The sequence below is a fragment of the Ictidomys tridecemlineatus genome, chromosome 12 (genome assembly GCF_052094955.1).
Source record: "Ictidomys tridecemlineatus isolate mIctTri1 chromosome 12, mIctTri1.hap1, whole genome shotgun sequence".
In the NCBI taxonomy this organism is placed as follows: domain Eukaryota; kingdom Metazoa; phylum Chordata; class Mammalia; order Rodentia; family Sciuridae; genus Ictidomys; species Ictidomys tridecemlineatus.
In genome coordinates, this window is record NC_135488.1 from 59994406 (window position 1) to 60016844 (window position 22439).

General features: G+C 38.8%; 1 long non-coding RNA gene across 1 annotated transcript in view; it reads left to right on the forward strand.

Moving 5' to 3' along the window:
- Positions 1 to 20898, forward strand: part of LOC144369336 (uncharacterized) — a 31699-nt gene extending 10801 nt beyond the window's left edge. The window contains exon 5 of the long non-coding RNA XR_013428861.1: positions 333 to 20898. This is a non-coding gene — a long non-coding RNA (uncharacterized LOC144369336). The remainder of the gene's footprint in view (positions 1 to 332) is intronic.
- The last annotated feature ends 1541 nt before the right edge of the window (positions 20899 to 22439 follow it).

Sequence of the window (22439 nt, forward strand, 5' to 3'; positions counted from 1 at the left end):
TTCCTAGGGCCTACCAAAAGTAGGTTCTCAGAACTTGATGGTATAGGTAGTGGCTAGATCCGTCTACTAAATTTAGAGTTTGGTGTTTTCTAACTCTAATATTAATCAGTTCAAGTCAAGGGACTCTGAAAGTAACTAAATACAGATTCAACAGATCCAAAGTGACTACACTATATAGTCCTTGGTTCCTTCTGTGAAGGATTTGGTACAAAGAAAAACTGATCCTGATTATTTTCTCTGAGAGTCCTGGGAGGTCAAGGAAAAAGAAACAGTCTCAGTTCAGGAAAGAGTGAGTGTGTTTGTTTATTGTTTTTTATTTATTTATTTACCAGTTTTCCACAGAGAATTCCACGTGTTTCTACTCCCCGAGCAGTGTTGGCATTGGCTGACTGGAGAAACTGTGGACTCAGCTTCCTGGGCACCTGCACATGGCACAATCAATGGATTATAGAAACTGGACTGGAAAGGGGAGAGTCTGAGACCATGAGGCTGAATCATTCCAAGCAGACCTCACAGCTGCTAACACTGGGAGAGCAATGCTAAGTCACTAGAATCCCTGCAACTTCAGACATTGAGTTGGGCATTGGGCATCTTACTCTAATGGCATCAAAAACGTGTTGTAAAGTGTCTTCTGCAGCCTATAGCCAGAGCTCATTAGGAGATGTGATTATTAATTTTAGGTATCAGCTTTACTGCATTAAGGAATAGGAACATGGTAAAGAATTACTTCTGGGTGAGTCTTTCAGGGGTGTTCTGAAGGAAATTGATGTGTGGTTGTACAGAATGAGTGGGGAATATCTACCCTCAATATAGGTGGACACAATGCAGTCAGCTTCGGGTCCACATAGAAATACAAGAAAGGCAGAGGTAAGTCACTCATCTTTTTCTGCCCCTGGGAAATAAAATCTGTTCATTTTAGAGGATGGATTCCAAGACTGGCACCAAGTGACTCCTGGATTCTCAGGTCTTTGGACTTGGACTGAGAATTATGCCATTAGCTTCCTTGGTTCTGAGGGTTTTGGATGTCGACTGAGCCACATGAGCAGCATTCCAGGGTCTCCATCTTGGAAAAAAGCTTCTGTGAGATTTCTCATCTTCTGTAATTATATGAGCCATGTGGTCTCTACCTAGATTATAGAGTATGTTGCAGAAAACCTAAGAGCATAGATGGAGGCATGACACACAGGATCAGAGCCACCAAAGAGACTTCCCTTTGGGGCAGTGACTTGGCATTGTAGGAGTAGGGCAGCCCCTCAAGACCCTAAAACCAAAGAGCCATCAGCCAACAATTCCAGTCTGGACAAGATGAGGGCAAACTCCTAACTTCTAAGAGCTGCTGGGTGAAGTGAGCCCAGCAAAAATATAGCAATTGGCTGTCTGAGGCCTTGGGGGAATCCAACCCTTGTCTTAGTGTGCACCTGTGCAGGACATGGAATCAAAAGAGATTGTTCTTCAACTTTACGACTTAATGTTTTCCCTTTTTTGTCTGGCCTTGAACTTGGGAATCCTCCCACCTCAGCCTTTCCAGTAGTGGGATCACAGGCATGCGCTACCATGCCTGCTCCAGTCACTCCATTCTTCATTTGTTCCTCCCTTTTGGAATGGGGGACAGACCGTCTTATACCTGCTCCACCGTTGTACTTTGGAAGCATGTAACTTATTCATTTCACAGGCTCACAGCTGGTGAAGGATGAATTGTGTCTTGAGTCTCACCCACATCTGATTTATCGGAACCTTTGGACTTTTGAGTTGAATACTCTTGATGCTTTAAGAAAAGGGTAGGCTTTAATTGGTCAAGGTAAGACAAGTGTAAACTACTATTTTCCAGAGCATTTCAAGAAATTTAGGGATTCTCTGTCAGAATCTAAGAAGAAGGATGAAAAACTAACCTTCCCATTCAACTGAACATTTTATTTTTCTTTTCTCTTTGAACTCATAAGAACATCATGGTATGAATTTCTAAGAGTCCTCAATAAGGTAGTCTTGATAATGGAAAATGACTTCAGTAGTTATTTACTTCTAAATTGAGTCTTTAGGAGAAAGTTTAGATGCCAAACGCTGCCTCTCTCAAAAAACAAAAACCAGTCTGGTCCCTCTAAAAAGGCATGAACAAGTGGGTCATAAACTACTTCAGGATACCAAGAATGGATTCAGTTTATGAGTCCAATGGAGAAACCCCATGAGAAAGCCAGCAAGCTAAGGTTAGGGAGCAAGTTTCACAGCTATATTTTCATATTAAGAAAAAAAGTAAGAAAGTATATTAAATTTCTGCAACAACAGAAACAAACAACAACGTCTGAACTGTTGGACAATGACAATGTTTGATTAGGAGGTGCACAGTCATTTGGCAGTCTGATGATGCCATCTAGCCATGATGAGTTAAAGTTTGGCTGAATCTTTTCCTTTCAATTCAACAAATCCACTTAGTGAATGTATACAAGTAGACACTGTGCTCAGCCTACACAGGGAAAACAAATGTGAATGAGACTCAAGACTCAGGTCCTACCTTGTGGAAAGTGAAAATAGTTATTGACAGATAACTCCATGATTGGGTAAATGATCTAAATTGTGTTGCAGATGAAAAGAGCTCTGAGAGTTTTACAGAGAACAGAATCAATCTGCTTGAAGAGAGGAACTGGAAATCCTTCTAGAAAAGCAGGGAAGGCAGAAAGAGTAGTTAGAAGGCGAATGATAACAAGCCTCTTTGGGCAAGATAATGCCCTGAGAATATGAGAGTTCAATTTGCCTGAAATTAGAATGTGTACAAGGGAACAACTAATGGGAGCAAAGCTTGTCCAGGAAATGGGATGGATGTCAAAAGGTCAGGCTTGAGAGCCCAGCCCTCCTTCCCTTCTTCCATTGTACTTGTAAATGGATTTTCAGCAAATTGACTTCTTTAAATGACTACTTGAAAGTCAGTTCCTGTCTTCCACAAATTCTTCTAATAATCAAGATATACTTACCATATTTCCCAATTATTTTCTTGATTGCAGTCATCAATCACAGGAGGAAAGATGGCCAACAATTTTCATGGTTGAATTGAATTATCACCACTATACATAATGTTTTTCTTGACTAAATTGCTTAAGAATCAAGAATGCTTTCAGGGCAAGCACAATTCAGTAGCCTTTTTTTTTTCTCAGTTTTTTAAAGTCATTCATTGAATTGCCCCATTGTCCTGTACTTTTGAAGTTTTTTTTTTTTTTTTTTTTTACAAAAAGCCATTGCTGGTCTCTAATTCACTGACCATTTTGAATCTCTGAATAACCGTAAAAGGTGAGTATTTGACATTTAAAGGTAGCACCAGCTTTTCAGAAAATTGATCTTGCTTCAGCTCAATTGCATGGTTTCAACAAAGGCCTCTTTTGTAGCCAGTGTAACAGAACAGATTATGGCAGTCCTTATCCAAGGGGGTTCTGTTATCAAAGCCTGGTAAGTGGGATCACAGAGGCACTCCTGGGATGAATCCCCAGAATGACCCTGGCAGCAAAAAAATGGAAGAGGATAACAGCAGATGGACTCATTACTTTTAGAGTTGCTCGGTGCTCAAGGGTTCATGGACCTGTCCACCACTGGTGGCTTAGTTTGCTTTGCATTTATGGTGTTTTCTTCAAGGTGTGTGGATGATCCAGGTGAGGTGGGGAAGTATCAACAGGGTGAAATGTTTTCATTCACCTCCAGGATACTCCCCAAATGGGACAGAGCCCTCCCCTGGCTTTCATGTGGAAGGAGCCTCCATGGTCAGATGTCAGGACCAAGAATTTCTGAGACACAAAAGAGAAAACAGATGGCATTAGAAAGAAGACCAACATCATCCCAGCCTGTTCTAGTACAAAGTGTGTTTACCTCACCAAATTCTACTTGAAAATATTTAAAGAAAAAAATATGCTGTGGTTCTTATCAAATAAATTCTGTTTCCTACAAGAAGGTGGACCACATCAAGGAAGCTCAAATCATGATGAGAGTATTGGCATACTCAAAAACCTACAATCCTTGTAGCACAATTAGGTTAGTACAATGAATATAACGAGAACAGGCCAGATGGGTTCAGTTCTACCCTCGCTATCATTAAGTTGCTCTGCCTAGGGAATCATAAAAGTTGATTCGCTGTCATTAAGTTGCTCTGCCTAGGGAATCATAAAAGTAGGTATACTACTTTGTATTTCTTCCATCATTTTTCCTCTCAGCTACCTATTTGTATTTATCCCAGTACCTGTAAGAGCACATTCTGTTAACTTACAGGAGGATTGTTAAGTGACTTTATGTATGGTTATTTTAATTTAATCTGAGTAACTGACATTTTCTGTGCTATACTTTTTCATATTTGTGTCTAAACTTGGTTAGGGAAACTTGTCTGGGAATGAATGTTCATAATTATTACTGCTCACTCAACCACTATTTCTTTCAGTCTAAAACATTGTGCCTCATTTTCATGGCAAGGTTATTTAATTTTTTTTTCAGTAAGGATTGAACCCAGGCATGTTTTCCTACTGAGCTACATTTCAAGCCCATTTTATGTTTTAGGGCCTTGCTCAGTTGTTGAGGTTGGCCTTAAACTTGTGATTCTCCTGAGTCTCTTGGGACTTTGAGATGACAGGCACCAGGCCCAGTGTAATTTTACTTTATTTTTTTAAACCAGTTTGAGAAACATTATCTTTAGTTCTAGTTATAAGTGAAACCCATTCATATTTCTTATGCCATTGATTGGTATGACCACATATCCCAGTCATCAAATGCTTTTGCCTGGTGTGGGTTGGGGGGTGGGTGGCTGGGATTTCAGGAAGGTACCACCATATCAGCTTGGAATTTAGATCTTAAAATAACAATTTACTTATATTCAAAAACTAAGCACTCATTTAATAACAAAAGGGCACAAAGTAGTTTTGCATGTGGGGAAGAGGCATGGTTCCCAGTCTGGAATTTTTCTTTCCCTGTGTCCTAAACTCCAGTAATTTTATAATCTTTCCAGTTATTCTTGCGGTTAAACTCCAGATTCTCTTGAGAGTTTCATTAGTTTCCATAATCTTCAAAAGAAGAGTGGGTATTTGACATGCATTAAAATGTAGTATTCCCTAGCCAGCACTCTCTAAGTTGTACAAGCTATACAATTCATCTTATATTCAGAGCCCAAGTCAACTGTCTCTTGTCTTTTCCATAATTCCATCTTACCTCCTCCTCCACATATTTTTTTTTCTTTAGTCGAGATTACAGTGCCCCTGGGAATCCGCACCTTTTTCTTCATTTATCTAGCAACTGTTTGTGTTTTCTACTCCATCCCTTTCCTAGAGTTAGTCATCTCTATGCCAGTTCTCTGACGTGGTTTCCTCAATATTCAAGTCACATTTCCTTCATAGAACTTTCCCTCTAAACCCCCCTCATGGTCATGAAAAGCTGGGGAACTGCTAGAGATGCAGAGGCACTGCGTCTCCCACAAAGCCTCTTGCAAATCTAAAATGTCCCCAAGTTGCCTCATTGATAAAATGTATTGTGGAGGCAGTGAAAGGAAACAACAGGAATGAGCAGAGGGGGCGTTTACAGTAGAGAGGGATGCATCTACAAGTGCTTGGAGTGCCCTTCTTGAAGGCACTCAAGCCCAAACTGTCATTCCTGGGCAAAATCATCTAAGGTTGTAGGTCTTTCATATGAAGTAACCAGGATAGAGCTGGACCTTGCTGGTCAGGTAACAACCCAAGGAGACCAGAGCCTTAAATGGCCTCATGCACAGTGGATGGTGTAGAGGACTCACAGCAGCTGCTCCTTTCAGAGTCGCATGCTCAGAATTTCTGCCCACTACAAAATTCCTGCCTCCAAGACCCTTTATCTCCTTTCCTCTAGATTGATGCCTGGTGGCACGCCCACTAACACCAATCTGTCATTTCACCAATCTGTCAATTATGTTTCCAAGGATTTAGGACCAGGGGTGAGAAGCTGGTGAGTGGGGCTAGTATCAACTCCTTCAAAATCTGACCAGTGGAGCAAGCTCTATAGTGCCTAGCTTTTAAAGGAAAATAGATCTGGAAGAAAGTGAACCCCAGTAGTTAAAAAGAAACCAGTGATCCTGCTGACTCTTTGTTTTTAAAATCATTTTGCTTTTGGGTAGGTGTTTCCCAAGAGATGTCCCCTCTGTTACACCCACATAAACCTCATATTCAAAGAAGGATTGCTGATTCAAGTAAAACAGCCGACTTCCTATACGAATCAGGGATTGAAACCTAGGACATTGAATTTGTTTTCAGCTTGTGTAATTTTCTACCCAAAATTTGTAGCCTGAGGTATTACTGAGGGAGTAACTTATTGCTTAGAAGAGAATGTAAGACTGTAATAATACCTATAAGATGTGTTGAAAGTGTTATGTTGAATTAAGACAGAGGAGGCCGGACACCTAAGCAATTTTCAGGAAGCAGATTTATTAATTGTAGGGTTCAGAGGTGGCTCATGCCTAAGAATTCTTCCTCTGAACAAAGATGATAGAAATTCCCTTAATTTTCTACCCATGGGAATCCAGTAGGGTCGGTAGGAGGTTCATATACCAATGGAGTTTCATTCTATCTTCTAGACAGTCACAGGTTTCACAGTTTTTTCCAAGAAAACATAAAAATCTTTTTTTTTTTTTAAATAAGAAGCTTTCAGACTACTCTGTCACACCTTTTGTGTGCAAACCTGGAATTTTAAAAAGGGAAAGTACCAACATCAATATCCTCTGCAGACATCCTGCTGATCTGACAAAGAGAAGCTTAATTATGGCAAGAGTCTTCTGGGTGGGGGTCACTGACCTGCTTCAATAGTGCAAAAGCGCTGGGTTCACAAAGACACCTGCATGAAACCAGGAAAAGGTGTTTATATACCCAAGTGCAAATAGAGTGCCATGTTCTACTTGTAGGTATGCATATGATTGAATTTGTGCTCACCTTTTTTTCCAGTGAGGTTCAGCAGTCCTGCTACCCATTCTGTCATAGGAGACTTTGTATGTCACCACCTTGAAAATTTATGCTTTGGTTTTAAAGCTTATCTCTGAGGACACTTTCTGAAAAATTTATTTGGTAGCTCCCTGGAAGCTTGTTCTATGGTAACCTATTTGTGAAAGTATAACTTAAAGATCCAGGTCAGGTGTACCAGCTCCAGTGCCTTTTTTCTGCCAAACATAATTGTGTATATATCTCTTGGGGTTTCCTAAAATGACTGTGTGGTCATTGGCTTTAAGATGACTGAAAGTACATTGTAGGTCATCCTCCCATCCCCAATAAACACTAACACGTATCCAAACAAATGGAGACATTGGAAATACTGGTCAAACGGCATAGAGTATTGGTCAGGTCTTGGCAGGAGCCAATACAGGACAAAATCCAGTCAATTCAACATTTTGATAAATACTGATTGAACAGCTGGTTCTAGGTGTTAGGGATATAACAGTGAATGAGTCCAGCAGGTGGATGCTGTTATTGGGTAAGTGCTATTCTTGTGGAAGTAGAGCTCCTAAGGTAGGAATCAGGCTCATCTGCTCCCATTGAGCATAATCCCCCAAGTAACTCATTTTTCCTAATGTTTTTAAAACATTTTTTTTTTAGTTGTAGATGGACACAATGTCTTCATTTTATTTGTATGTGGTGCTGAGGACAGAACCAAGTGCCTCACATATGCTAAGCGAGCCTTCTACCACTGAGGTACAACTTGGCCCCTCCTCAGGCTTTTTAAAAGTCTCTTGGCAAAGCTCAAGTTGGTTTCTCTTCTGCTTCATCTTGGGCACAGTTGGCTTCTCTTCTCCTTTGACTTATTTGCCTGGCTGCTTATTCTCCTGGGCTTTCCTGAAGTTGTTTTCTCTGGTCTTCTTGGTCTTCTCTTGCCCATGGTCCTTAGCCTTGCCATTCCTGTTGGATGCAGCTTTCTTGGGTTTGCTGTTAGAGTGCTTGGCTGTGTGCACATGGGCCCTACTACTGTCTGTATTCCTGTGAGCAACTTCTTCTAATGCACACTCTAGGTTTTGGTTACATTTTTGCCTGAGGAGTTCCGTCCGGACACTCTTAGGCTTTATGTCTGTTGTTCCTCACTGGAGGACTAGGACCCTTTATGACACTTGAGTTTTCTTGCCCCTGATTCACTATGATGGCTCTGGTGTCATTGGATTTTGTTTTTGTGGGACTTTCAGGTTGGTCAAAGTCTTTCAAGGAACTGAAAAGCTCAGGATGATGAATATCCTCTACCAGGGCAGTGAGATGTGTGAAACTACTGCTAGATTCAATCCTATTTTCAAGTGTGCCTTGGTCCTCAAGACTCAGGCTGTTGTTTCCCAGATGGATATTTTCAGAATGTGGCTTCTCCCCTTGGTCCAGAAGACAAATGGAGGCCAGCAGCTGGTGGATTTCAGGGATGTCTAAAGGGAATAGTGGAGGATGTTGGTTTTTCGTGGTAAACTGGTAGGCACCCAGAGGCTTTGAACGCATGGTTTTAATCTCATTTAGTTTCTTACTATTTGTTCCTGGCTTTGAGTTGGAGGCAATGTCCAGAAAGTAGTAGAACTCTGGACTGGAGTTATTATTGAAATGTCCCCATGTTTAGTTTATGAGTTCCTCTCAAGTATTTGGCTTTTTATGTTACTGTAGGATTTGGGGAATTCTGGAGGTTGTAGCTGACAAAATGTCTCGGAGGTTGCAATCCCAAGGAAGCCTCCAACCCTAGGAAAGTTTCCATCACTGCAAAGGAAGGAATGAAGAAAGATTGTAAGTTGGATGCTCCCTCTATGCAGAAACACTCTAATTAGGGAACCTTTCAACTGTGGTGAAGGCATTTCTAGTAGCAGTTTTTAAGGACCATGGACATACTTCTGTTAGGAGGTGCCTGTTAGTTACAGGTGATCACTTGATGTCTTACTTTTGGGCTGGCACATCATAATGGCACCGTGGCTCAAAGGTAGAGCATTTGCCTACTCTGTGGAAATACAGAAAAACTGTTTCATGAAGTCTTTCCTGCTCATATAGGGGCCTCTCAAATCTCGCCCCTCTCCGCAGAGTGTGAGAACACTTAACACCATGAACTAGGAGAGGGTGGAACTGTTGCTCATGAACTATATGTAAAAGGACAGAGTTTTGGACAGAATCTCTGAATACAAAGTTTAAGTCCTGCAGTAAATTAAGGAACAGTTAAACTCTTAGTACCATAGTACATTTTGAAGTATTTTCCTAGGAGACCAAATAAAAACAAGAGAAATAAATTATCTGCCAATGCAGTGAAAAGTAGCTTCCATCAATGTGCTCCTGGAGGTCTCCTAAATGCATGGTGGATGGCTATTATGGTGTCCTGCATTCTCATAGAGACTGAAATTGGGAGTACTGAAGAAGGGGATAGTGGTTAAAATCTCAGGACATAATTCTAAGGATCTCTGGACCCTCAGTGACCAGCTGGAAACTGGACCCTCATTTCGAATGCTGAAACAAAGGAAGAAAGAAATGGAAGGAAAGAACGAAGGAAAAAAGTGAATTTTTTTACAAAGTAGAGAACAAAACAAGAAGTGTAAAGTAATTTTATCAACTGTTCTATTTATCTTCCTCTATTACCCCTAAAAAGTAAAAGATATGAATGCCAGTAGGTAGATATTTCAATTAATATAATTTTTTTTTTCCTGATAAACATTTCAGTTATAAATAGGCAAAGAAAATTCTTCAAAATGATCATGTAATTTATATTTGTCCTGAAATTCTACTTTATAATTATTTTTAACAAGAAAATGTTATCCCTAAAGTCTGAAAAAAACACCACCAATAGAATATAATAATAAATTTAAATTTAATTTTTTTGATAGTTACTTGTGCTAGGAAGTGGAACCAGGACTTTAGGATGTTAAGCATGACCCTCACCACGGACCTACTCCCCCAGCCTAAAATAATTCTTTGATATACAGAAAAACCAAAAAGACTTCACAATATTAGATAAATATGGAAATTAGAGATGTGGAATTGACTTTTTATTCTTCCATAGGTCTCTCTTTTGGTTCTTAGGCTTCAAGACCATTAATGACTCTTTGTATGTATTCTATTTTAGAAAGAAAACTCTTGGAAAGATGAAAAATAGGTTGTGCTCCAAAACTACCTGTAACACAAAGGAATTTGTCCTTCTGATACAGGTTAGGGCACATCAGTTTTTCAAAATCCATGTAGTTCAAAAATCAAAGTAAAATAGGACATGGAGAATGCTGTTGCCCCAGCCCTGTCTACAATCACTTTCTTTATATATTTATAGAAAGGACCATTTCTAAAACATACTTTTAAAATTTGTTCATTTCAAACTGTCAACATCATCTGTGTTCAAAAAGGTCATAGAAAAACTAACAGCCAAGTGTGACTTTTCTAATAAAGTGCTTACCCCAGTAATGCCCTAATTCAAGTCTTAGTTTCCTTGCAAGTTGATTATTCTAAACATTCTCTAAACCAGCCTCATGTTTTGCAGATCACTCTGTGCTGTCTGTTGATTTAAAATTTTTGATTCTCTTCCACATTCCATCCCAACCAACCTCGTTTTTCTTGAGAACATGTCCATGCTGAGGGGGTGGCTGAGGCTGTTTCCCAGTATGGATTTCACCGGTCACTGTTCACTGGCCACCAGCCACTATGATGACTGGTCACTGGTCACTGGTCACTGGTCACTTGCATGCTCCAAATTTGTTTACAACTGCATGGCAAGCCTAAGATTCTAGCAGGTGGCATTAGGTTTGGTTGGAGAATGATGTCACAAAACTCACTGTTTAGTGGTATAAGGTAGCCAATATGGCAGTCAAATTCCCAACAAGAAGGTGGGATTGGGTAGAGAAAATGACAAGAGAGTTGATTGGGTGGATAAAATGACAGGAGAGTTTTAATAGAAACTAAATGGCTCAGTTCTGGAAAGGTGAAACTCTGCAACAGGGACATAATGGGCTCACCCTGGGCTCATCCCTCCCCCAGGCTCTTGTGTTTGGGATATTATCTCAGTGTTCCTTCTAAATGTTCATTAAAATATTATGAATATGTTATAAATTATATTTCACAGTATAAGAGGTAATAGTGTATACATTTCTGTATTAACAGATACTGTTAATATCCCTGGAAACTGAAGAAAGATACAACTAGGTTGAGCAAGTATAGTTATTGTGGAACCATAGAAGTTGATTTGATTTGTGAAGTTACTGCAGTTTTCAAGGATTAAGAAAGGGGTTAGTCAAAAAGTTGTGTTTTTTTTTGTTGTTTTATTTTTTTAGTTTTAGAAGACAGAATACTTTTCTTTCATTGGTTTATTTTTATGTAATCTGTTGAGCCTATTGCCTCACAGATGCTAGGCTGAGTTTGTACCATCGAGCCACAATCCCAGCCCTAGGGTGAAGTTCCTTGAGTGCATTCTCTGGGGAATGATGTGGTCCAAGATTTCTCCTTGACTCCTACTTTCTTTGGGCTTAGCTAGGCCAGGTGGGACTGGTAACTCTCTTCTGCTCTCCTTCCCCCACCCCTCTTCATTGTAGACATTGTTTCATGGACAATCCTTGATTCTGCCTTCATATACTCATCAATATTACTTTCTTTTGAATTCAGGAGCAGGGGTCTTCTTTTCTGTGAGCTGATTCTTGCAAAAATGAACTCTGAATAATAGAAGCATAATCCAGAATGGTGGAAGATCCAGCTGACTGTAAAATTTTCCTCTTCTGGAGTTTGTTGTACTGCTTTGTAAAATTTTCCTCTTCTGGAGTTTGTTGTACTGCTTTAACTTATAATTTGCTGCAGACAGCTCCTTTGATCATGTAGACATCCTGCCATTAGCCTCTTTCATATGTGAGAGGCACTGAGGATCCTTTCTTTCTTCTTATTTAAGTAGATCCAGTGTAGCTGTTATTGTGACTTCCTCCCCCATGCAAACAGCCACTATAGAATCTTGGGCTTCTCACATTCTTTGTGTTGCATGCTTGGAAGACCAGGAGAATAGTTAGAACATTAGGAAAACATAAAGAGAGGGTAAATAAAGAATGGTTAACATGGATTTTTTTAAAAAAATTATTTTTTTCAGAAACAATTCAACACATTTAGGTCTCATTCTGTGTTAATAAAAGGGGCAATTAAATTTTGAGGGGAGGTGCATTTTCTGGGAATTTAAACCAGGGAAACTTTCCCATTGCATTACATCCCCATCCCTTTTTGTTTTTCTTTTGAGAAAGGGTCTCAGTATATTGCTTAGGGGCTTTCTAAGTTGCTGATGTTGGTCTTGAACTTGAGGTCCTCCATCCTCAGCCTTTGAGTTTCTGGGATTACAGCCATGTTCCACTGAACCTAGCTTGTGCACCCTCCATATATATGTGAATATGAATTTATATATATATAATTATCAAATATATATTTGCTTATTTTATATTAGCTAGGTAGAAAGTCCAGAATCTGTCATGAATTCCATAAGATAAAGATCTTAATTCTTATTTTGTTTTATGTCATATGACCTGATTTTTGTCACCCATTAATATGTTCATAGTGTATAGATGGCTCTTTTAGGCTCTGGGTTTTCAGCTCACTGTTTTGGGTCATATTATAAAGAAATCCAACATTGTTAGACATATTGCATATTTTTCCATTGATGATTGTTTGTGGTGAAGTTTTGTGAATTAACTTAACCTAATGGATTTTTGGAGAAAAGTAAAGAAAGGCATTTGGAAAAATTCTTTTGGTGAGTTATGCTGTGTACCCAAGGAAGAGGTGTGTCTCTGTTCAGCCCAACTTCACCTAAAAAACTCCTTTGCTTTTGAACTTGTGGAGAGTGTTTTTTTTTTTTCACTGACTTCTCATATAAGTATTATAAAGTAAGTCAGGACTGAGTTGGCAAATACATACACACACACACACACACACACACACACACACACAGCTGGTCAGCTAGTTTTTGGGAGTAAAACTATGGATTTAATAATTTTCCTTTAAGGTAAGCTTTTTTCTTGGTGAGAAATGGTTCCAGGGATTAACTCCACCACTGAGCCACATTCCCAACCTTATTTTTATATATTATTTAGGGACAGGGTCTCATGAGTGGCTTAGTACCTTGCTGTTTCTGATGTTTACTTTGAACTCGGGATCCTCCTGCCTCAGCCTCCCAAGCTGCTGGGATTACACAGTAGTGCCACCATGCCCTGTTAAACCACAATGGAAAGAAAAGACTTCAGTGGAAAGAAAAGAGTACAGTGGAAAGAAAAGGCCACGACTCCAATTATGAATCAAATTAAAGTGTACATAGGAGTTGTCCAGGACTGTGTGTCCCTAAACCGCAGACTAGACCCCACCTCTCTAGCAACACAGTTTTAGCATAAAAGTTGCAAATGGGGGTGTCTTGAGAACTTACAGATAACAGGATTTTGACAAGCAAAATACAAAGGCAGATAGTAGGTTAATGATGTACATGGCTTAACATTTCAATGTAGGGAATAAATTCAAATTCTAACATCAGAATTTATGAGGCACCACTGAGGTTTCATAATAGGTTGTTATCTGATCGGGGGGAGCCAGGAATTATGAGGAGCCACTAAGGTTTTAGAGAGGGTTGTTATCTGGCCACAGAAAGCCAGGCATGGGTGAGGTCAAGGCATGGGCAGAAATTCCAAACAAGGTTAGAAATTGTAGTAATTTATAGTAAAACAGAAATTAACTTTTCATGACTTTGTGATCTGATGGCTTCCAATCTTAAGATGAAATTAGGCTGGGTTCATCATTCCCCCCTTCTCTTTTATGTCTCTTTCAAATCTTTGGTAGGGTAGAGGAAGAGCTCTGAAGGAATTTTAATCCCTTAGGTGACAGTCCCCAACTTCCAAGACTCACCCAAAACTGGCCTCCTTAATCCAACCTGACTGGATTTACCTATCTATATTGACTGTCTGTCTATTTCTGGCTTCACTGTTGTAAGAAAAAAGGAGTGACAACTGTTGTGGCTTCTTCAGAGCTAAGAGGGGGCGTGATGTGGGATGGGGCAAATAGCTTTGGAATTCTAGTCAGATTGAAGTCTGGTTGCGGAAGAACAGGTTGTAAAGTCTTCTGGGAATGGGTGGTTCTATGAAGGAGAAACCAAAAACATGAGTACTGAACAAATATTGCAGTCTCTGGAACATGTCAATGAATATGAAGACAACAGAAGTTAATATTTCTCACTAGGAGGTGTGAAGACTTGAGAAGATGTCCCCATGATAAGGCCAGAGTAGACAAGGCCTTTATATTGGAATGTAAATCTTCAACATCTTTAGAGTTATCAGGAATGTAAACACAACATTTAACTTTTAATGTTGCAGATGTCCATCCCCATGAGATGTAGTTATGCTACTCAGTTTCATCTGATCTTGTAAAATTTTTACTGGTATGACCTTCTTGTCTAGTAGAGAACCCTTTATTTCTGTTACTTAGGGCTGGATAATCATACTAGCAAACATCAAGCCTATCTGTATGGGTTAGGAATATCTGTTGGCCTTAAATTAACTAAAAACTTCTGACTCTGGCAGTTCCTCTTGATAGTTTGTTTTGATAGTTATCAAGCATTCCTGCTTAAGAATCTCTCTTTGTATCCTCCAGTCTTAGCGCATATATGGAAAAAAGTTGCTCATATATAAAAATACATATTACAGTTATAAACCTATTTTCCCCATCTCTTTCAATGCTAATTATGGAATATAATTTTTTTTTGTGTGTGCCTGAGTGGGGTAATGCTTAGCTGAGAAGGAATTGTGGAATGTTTGGCAGTATAAAGATATGGCTTGGACTATGTAAACTTTTTTAAAGATTTTTTTTTCTTTTTAGTTCAGTTACATACCTCAAATAGCTTACTTATTTAATACTTGTGTGTAATATGAGACTAAGAACATACAGTGAGTATCTACAAACCAGATCATTCCATAAGTTCTCTGGGACATCACAGCTACTATAGGTTAAGGGTATAAGCACAAAATGGTGGAGACAGGTGCAGACCTTATGAATTCATCAAAACCTTTATTCAGCTGTGTAGTCAGGTATCAGATGGGCAAACTTTCTGGTTAGAAAATGTCCACCCATTACAGGAGCAGTCTGGATAACACCCTGGGAGGTGACTTATCCTTTGAAGACTTTAACAAGATGTGGGCATTCAGGAAAAAGGTTGCAATTTTTTTTTTTTTTTTTTTTTTTTTTTTTTTTTTACTAAGCAGTGGTTTTACAGGACAATAATGGAGGGTCTAATGTACTTCCACTGAGAAAGGATATATTGGGAAAGGATCAGTGCTTGCCCTTTTCCGGGTTTGTCTTGTCATTGAGTGATGTTTGTTTCCTTTCCATGGATTGTCTTGTCTCTGGGCAAGGATGTATTGGGGAATGATCATTGTTATTAAGGTGGTGCCTTCTTCCCCCCACCATCTTCTTCAAAGGCCACACTGTTTTTGAGCTTTGTCATTTTCATGTCCTTCAAAGGCAGTAGGTATAAGACCAGGAGGAATGTGGAGTATTGTCAGCTTTTTGTTACTGTAACAAACACCTGAGATATTCACCTTTAAAGGTTTGTTTTGTTTCATAGCTTTGGAGGTTTCAGTCCTTAGTCAGATGGCAAAGCAGCACATGATGGAAGGGTGCGTATGGTGGAACAAGCTGCTTACCTCATGACCTGGATGAATGAGAGAGAGAAAGGGAGGGAAGTGGAGGTATTGGGCCCCGTTGTCCACTTCAAGCCCATGCACTCAGTGACCAGAAGTTATCCTATTAGGCACCCCCTTTATTTCCCAGTACTGTGGTTTGAACCCTGGATCATTACCAGCTCTTTGAAAATTTTATTTTGAGACAAAATCTTGCTCTAGTGCTCAGGGGGCCTGGAACTTGAGATCATTCTGCCTCAGTTTCCCAGGTAGCTGGGATTATGGACATAAAACATTGTGCCTGGTTTAGGCCCCACGTCTTAAAAGTTCCACCTTTTCCCTATAGTACCATGGTGAAAACTAAGTCATGAACATGTGTGCCTTTAGGGAAGTTCAAGGTCAAACTTTATAGCAGGCGGTAAGATGATTTTTGATAGCAATGTAATTTGTACATAGTAAAATATTCAGATCCAACATTCAGTTATAATCAGGCAAATGCTGTTTCCCTCTCCTATTCTCAGGATTCCTAGCAATATTTTTTTCATAATTCCATCCATTGAATTGTAGCTTGCAGTCTCAGCATCATCGTACATGCTAAAACTAGTCTAAAATGTGGTCAGAAGGGCCTAAAGAGCCTTGATCCAAAACTTTGGAACATAGCATCAAGTCCTCCCCTGACCTAAACCTTCAGTTTTTGTACTGAGAATATCATCCAAAGGACAACTCCATCCCTACATTTTGAACTGAGCAGAATAACTAGGACTCATCTTGGTTCAGTGTACTATACTATCTGTCACTGAGTTCCTTCCATATTCTCTTTTTGGTTTTATTAAAGATAGGAAACCCTCAATCCTTCGTACACTACATTGGTTCTACCAAAAATTGTCACATTTTATTAGTGTCAACTACTTCAGAGTTGCTCCAAATAGCCCTTACTCCTGTCTCTGTTTTCTTCTTCATGTATTAGGTATCTGGAAAAGATACCTAAAATCCTCCAATGACCTCCCATGAGGGTTGGGATTAGGATTCATACTCTTTATCTAGATTGCAGAGTGATTCAGCCACTGTTGCCTGTCTGACCTCATCTTTCACTTTCCTTCTTCCTTGCTACTTTCCAGCCACAACCTCAGGACATCTGCAGTTCCATTCCAGACCTTTGCCCAGCTGATTACTCTCATGAAGTTCTTTTGTAGTGCTCTTAACTTAGCTGGTTCCATCTTATCATTCATGTCACCTCCTCAGAGAGAACTTCCCTGTCCATCCATTCTAAGAAGCTACCCAGTTACTCTGTATCAGTTGGTCTTGTTTCAGTTTTCTTGATAGTCCTTACCTCTCTCTGATATGGTTTGGTTGGTGTATTGTCTTTCATTGCCCACTAGAATATGATGTCCAGAAAGACAGGAGATTTTCTAACTTGCTTACAGCTCCGTTCTCAGCACCTACATTCTTTTGGGACTCCAGTGGATATTCAATACATATTCCTGGTTGTTCACGTATATCTGATATAAATGTTGTCTCACTGTGCCCAAAATAAATTATATGGATAGGCTAGCCAAGTATGGTGATAACCAAGATATACAATGAGAAACCAACTGGTAGGTTCTTGGGACTAAGTCTTCTGCACAAAGCAGTCAGAGGTAGAAGCATAAAGCCTTAAGGCTAGATGCCTTAATTAGCTATCATGGTCATGAATCCATGTTAGCCAATGGATCTACAATGAAAAAGTACAGTTCCTGTTGTTTTGTGGCTTTAATCAATGAGGGCTTAGAGCCCTCATAAGGACAAATAACTTTAACGTTGAGGAAATTCCTCCAGAGGATGCTAGGTGAGTTGCATGCATTGCAATGCTACAGCAGCCTATGCGGAACATTGCTAGGGAATGGGGGTGCTCTGAAAGCAGAAATGGAATGAAATAGTTCACAAATTGTTCACCCTGGTAAAATGTTTGCTGCGAATCTATTGGGATTACAAAATGATAGAAGTTGAAAAGTAAATACATGGGAAGAAAAAGTTGGGACGAGCTAGTTTAAATATAGGGAAGTGTCTCAAACGCATTGGATTTTTAAGCTGTACATTATTATAGAATGCAAATTATGTCTTTTTACTTGGAGGTGGAATTACCTGATAAAGTTGTTCCTTAAGAAGTAGGCTTTTGACTGCATGATCAATATGATTCTATAACATGTACACTCAGAAAAATGAAAAATTATATCTCATCTCTGTATGATATATCAAAGTGCATCAATGCATTCTACTGTCATGTATAACTAAATAAAACTAAAAAAAAAGAAAGAAAAAGCTACAGTGAAACCATAACATGGAGATTAATCTATGCTTTGGAGCACCACGTATAGTTTCTTTAAAGTCTGTATCTCCTGTCATCAAGAATAATGTCAAGTTTGGAAAACATATTCTTATGCATGCTTGGAAAGATATTTAATATGTGTGTCTGTTAATATTAATGATTAATTGTGTACATGAGGAATCAGTTGTGTTTAGACATATTTTGTTCCTTTGTTTCTGGCTAGTTTGCTATGAGTTATACAATTTATTTCCTAAAAATTCAAGATCTTTGTTTTAGGTAAAAGTTCCATTCTCAAGGTTGAGAATGGCAAAAGGAGTTAAATGACATAAGAAAATTTAGGGTCCTTTGGTGCACTTCAGGTTAGCGATTTATGATTTTATATTTAGTTTACACATTTATTTTGTAAACTCGCTTAAAAGCAGACACTATAACTTTTTTGTATTTCTAATTACTTTTTTATAAAAACTTTATTCTTTTTATTTATATATGATAATAGAATATAATTTTTTGGAGCTGAGTACAAGAAATTGAAGTCAGGGGCACTTGACCACTGAGCCATATCCTCATCCCATTTTTGTATTTTATTTAGAGACAGGGTCTCACTGAGTTGCTTAGCATCTCACCATTTCTGGGTCTGGCTTTGAACTCTTGCTCCTCTTGTCTCAGCCTCTTTAGTCACTAGGATTACACGTGTGTGTCACTATGTTCAGCATAGTAGAATGTATTTTGACATATATACATGGAGCATAACTTTCCATTCTTGTGGATGTACATGGAGATACACTGGTTTTGTATTCACATATGAAAATAGAAAATTTATTGGATACAAAAACACATCAAAAATTGTGCACCATGATCAAGTAGGATCCATCCCTGGGATGCAAGGATGATTCAATATACGGAAATCAATGTTATTCACCACATCAATAGACTTAAAGATAAGAACCATTTGATCATCTCGATAGATGCGGAAATAGCATTTGACAAAGTACAGCATCCCTTTATGTTCAAAACATTAGAAAAACTAGGGATAACAGGAACTTAACATTGTAAAAGCTATCTATGCTAAGCCTCAGGCTAGCATCATTCTGAATGGAGAAAAATTGAAGGCATTCCCTCTAAAATCTGGAACAAGACAGGGATGCCATCTATCACCACTTCTATTCAATATAGTTCTCGAAACACTGGCCAGAGCAATTAGACGAAAGAAATTAAAGGCATAAAAATAGGAAAGGAAGAACTTAAATTATCACTATTTGCGGAAGACATGATTCTATACCTAGAAGACCCAAAAGGGTCTACAAAGAAACTACTAGAACTAATAAATGAATTCATCAAAGTGGCAGGATATAAAATCAACATGCATAAATCAAAGGCATTTCTGTATATCATCGACAAAACTTCTGAAACGGAAATGAGGAAAAACACCCCATTCACAATATCCTCAAAAAAAATAAAATACCTGGGAATCAACCTAACAAAAGAGATGAAAGATTTATACAGTGTTAACTACAGAATCCTAAAGAGAGAAATAGAAGATCTTAGAAGATGGAAAAATATACCCTGTTCATGGATAGGCAGAACTAACATCATCAAAATGGCAATATTACCAAAAGTTCTCTATAGGTTCAATGCAATGCCAATCAAAATCCCAATGGCATTTCTTGTAGAAACAGATAAAGCAATCATGAAATTCATATGGAAAAATAAAAGACCCAGAATAGCAAAAGCAACTCAAAGCAGGAAGTGTGAATCAGGCAGCATAGCGATAGCAGATTTCAAAGTATACTACAGAGCAATAGTAACAAAAACAGCATTGTACTGGTACCAAAACAGGCGGGTGGACCAATGGTACAGAATAGAGGACACAGAGACTAATCTACAAAGTTACAACTATCTTATATTTGATAAAGGGGCTAAAAGTATGCAATGGAGGAAGGATAGCATCTTCAACAAATGGTGCTGGGAAAACTGGAAATCCATATGCAACAAAATGAAACTGAATCCCTTTCTCTCGCCATGCACAAAAGATAACTCAAAATGGATCAAGGAGCTTGATATCAAATCAGAGACTCTGCATATGATAGAAGAAAATGTTGGCTCCAATCTACATATTGTGGGGTCGTGCTCCAAATTCCTTAATAGGACACCCATAGCACAAGTGTTAATAACAAGAATCAACAAATGGGACTTACTTAAACTGAAAAGTTTTTTCTCAGCAAGAGAAACAATAAGAGAGGTAAATAGGGAGCCTACATCCTGGGAACAAATTTTTACTCCTCACACTTTAGATAGAGCCCTAATATCCAGAGTATACAAAGAACTCAAAAAATTAAACAATAAGATAATAAATAACCCAATCAACAAATGGGCCAAGGACCTGAACAGACACTTCTCAGAGGAGTACATACAATCAATCAACAAGTACATGAAAAAATGTTCACCATCTCTAGCAGTCAGGGAAATGCAAATCAAAACCACCCTAAGATACCATCTCACTCCAGTAAGATTGACAGCCATTATGAAGTCAGACAATAACAAGTGCTGGCGAGGATGTGGGGAAAAGGGTACTCTTGTACATTGCTGGTGGGACTGCAAATTGGTGTGGCCAATTTGGAAAGCAGTATGGAGATTCCTGGGAAAGCTGGGAATGGAACCACCATTTGACCCAGCTATTGCCCTTCTCGGACTATTCCCTGAAGACCTTAAAAGAGCACACTAAGGGATACTGCCACATCGATGTTCATAGCAGCACAATTCACAATAGCTAGACTGTGGAACCAACCCAGATGCCCTTCAATAGATGAATGGATAAAAAAAAATGTGGCATTTATACACAATGGAGTATTACTCAGCACTAAAAAATGACAAAATCATTGAATTTGCAGGGAAATGGATTGCATTAGAGCAGATTATGCTAAGTGAAGCTAGCCAATCCCTAAAAAACCAATGCCAAATGTCTTCTTTGATATAATGAGAGCAACTAAGAACAGAGCAGGGAGGAAGAGCAGGAGGAAAAGATTAACATTAAACAGAGACATGAGGTGGGAGGGAACGGGAGAGAAAAGGGAAATTGCATGGAAATGGAAGGAGACCCTCATTGTTATGCAAAATTACATATAAGAGGTTGTGAGGGGAATGGGAAAAAAAGGAGAGAAATGAATTACAGTAGGTGGGGTAGAGAGAGAGGATGGGAGGGGAGGGGAGGGGGGGATAGTAGAGGATAGGAAAGGTAGCAGAATATAACAGTTACTAATATGGCATTATGTAAAAATGTGGATGTGTAACTGATGTGATTCTGCAATCTGTATTTGGGTTAAAAATGAGAGTTCATAACTCACTTGAATCTAATGTATGAAATATGATATGTCAAGAGCTTTGTAATGTTTTGAACAACCAATAAAAAAAAGAAAAAAGAAAATAGAAAATTTATGTCTGACTCATTTTACTTTCTTTCCTATTCCCACCTTCTCCCTTTCCTTAATCCCCTTTGTCTAATCCATATAAACTTCTTTTCTTCCCTCTCCTACCCGACATTGTGTTTTGGGATCTGCATATCAGAGAGAACAATTGGCCTTTTGTTTGGGGAGATTGGCTTACCTCACTTAGCATGATAGTCTCCAGTTCCATCCAATTACTGGCATACGCCATAATTTCATTCTTCTTTATGGCTGAGTTATATGCCATTGTGAGTAATATGCCATAATATACCACACTTTCTTTACCCAGTCATTTGTTGAAGGGCACCTAGGTTGGTTACATAACTTGGTTATTGTGAATTGAACTACTATAAATATTGATGTAGCCATGACACTGTAGTGTGCTGATATTACATCCTTTGGATATATGCCAAGGAGTGGGATAACACTATAACTTTCAGTGAGACAGAAAGAATTGCATGCCACTCTATTTATACTCTTTAAAAAAATTTTTTTATTCAGTCATTCAACAAACATATCTTGATTACCTCTATGTTCTAGACACCGTTTAAGTCAAGGGGCGCATTGAAATGAACAACACAGACATGAAAATTTCTTGCCTTTGAGTATGTTACATTTTACTGATGGGCAAGGGAGTGATGGAGAGTATAAGCCATAAAGATAACAAAGAAGTAAATTACATAGTGTATTTAAAGTTTAGAGCACTATAGGAGAAGTGGGCTCTAGTGAAGGGAATCAGACACAAGTCATGGAGAAAAAATATGAGGTGATTGCAGTTTCACATAGAATAGTCACAGAAATCCTCATTGAAAAGATTCCATTTGAGAAAAATCTTAAAGGATGAGAAGAGTGATCCAGCCATGGAACAGCAAGTGGGCTCAGTAGGTCTAGAGTGCAGTGAGTGAAGGGATCATAGCAAGTAGATCAGGCAGAGCCAGAGTCAGTGAAGCAGTGCAACCTGTTTTTGTGAATAAAATTTTATTAGAACACAACTAATATCCATGTGATTACCTACTTTGTATGGCCACATTCATTCTATAAGTGCAAAGTGGAGTTGTAGAGACAGAGAAAATCTGGCTCATAAACACTGACATCTACCCAGCATTTTATACAAAATGGT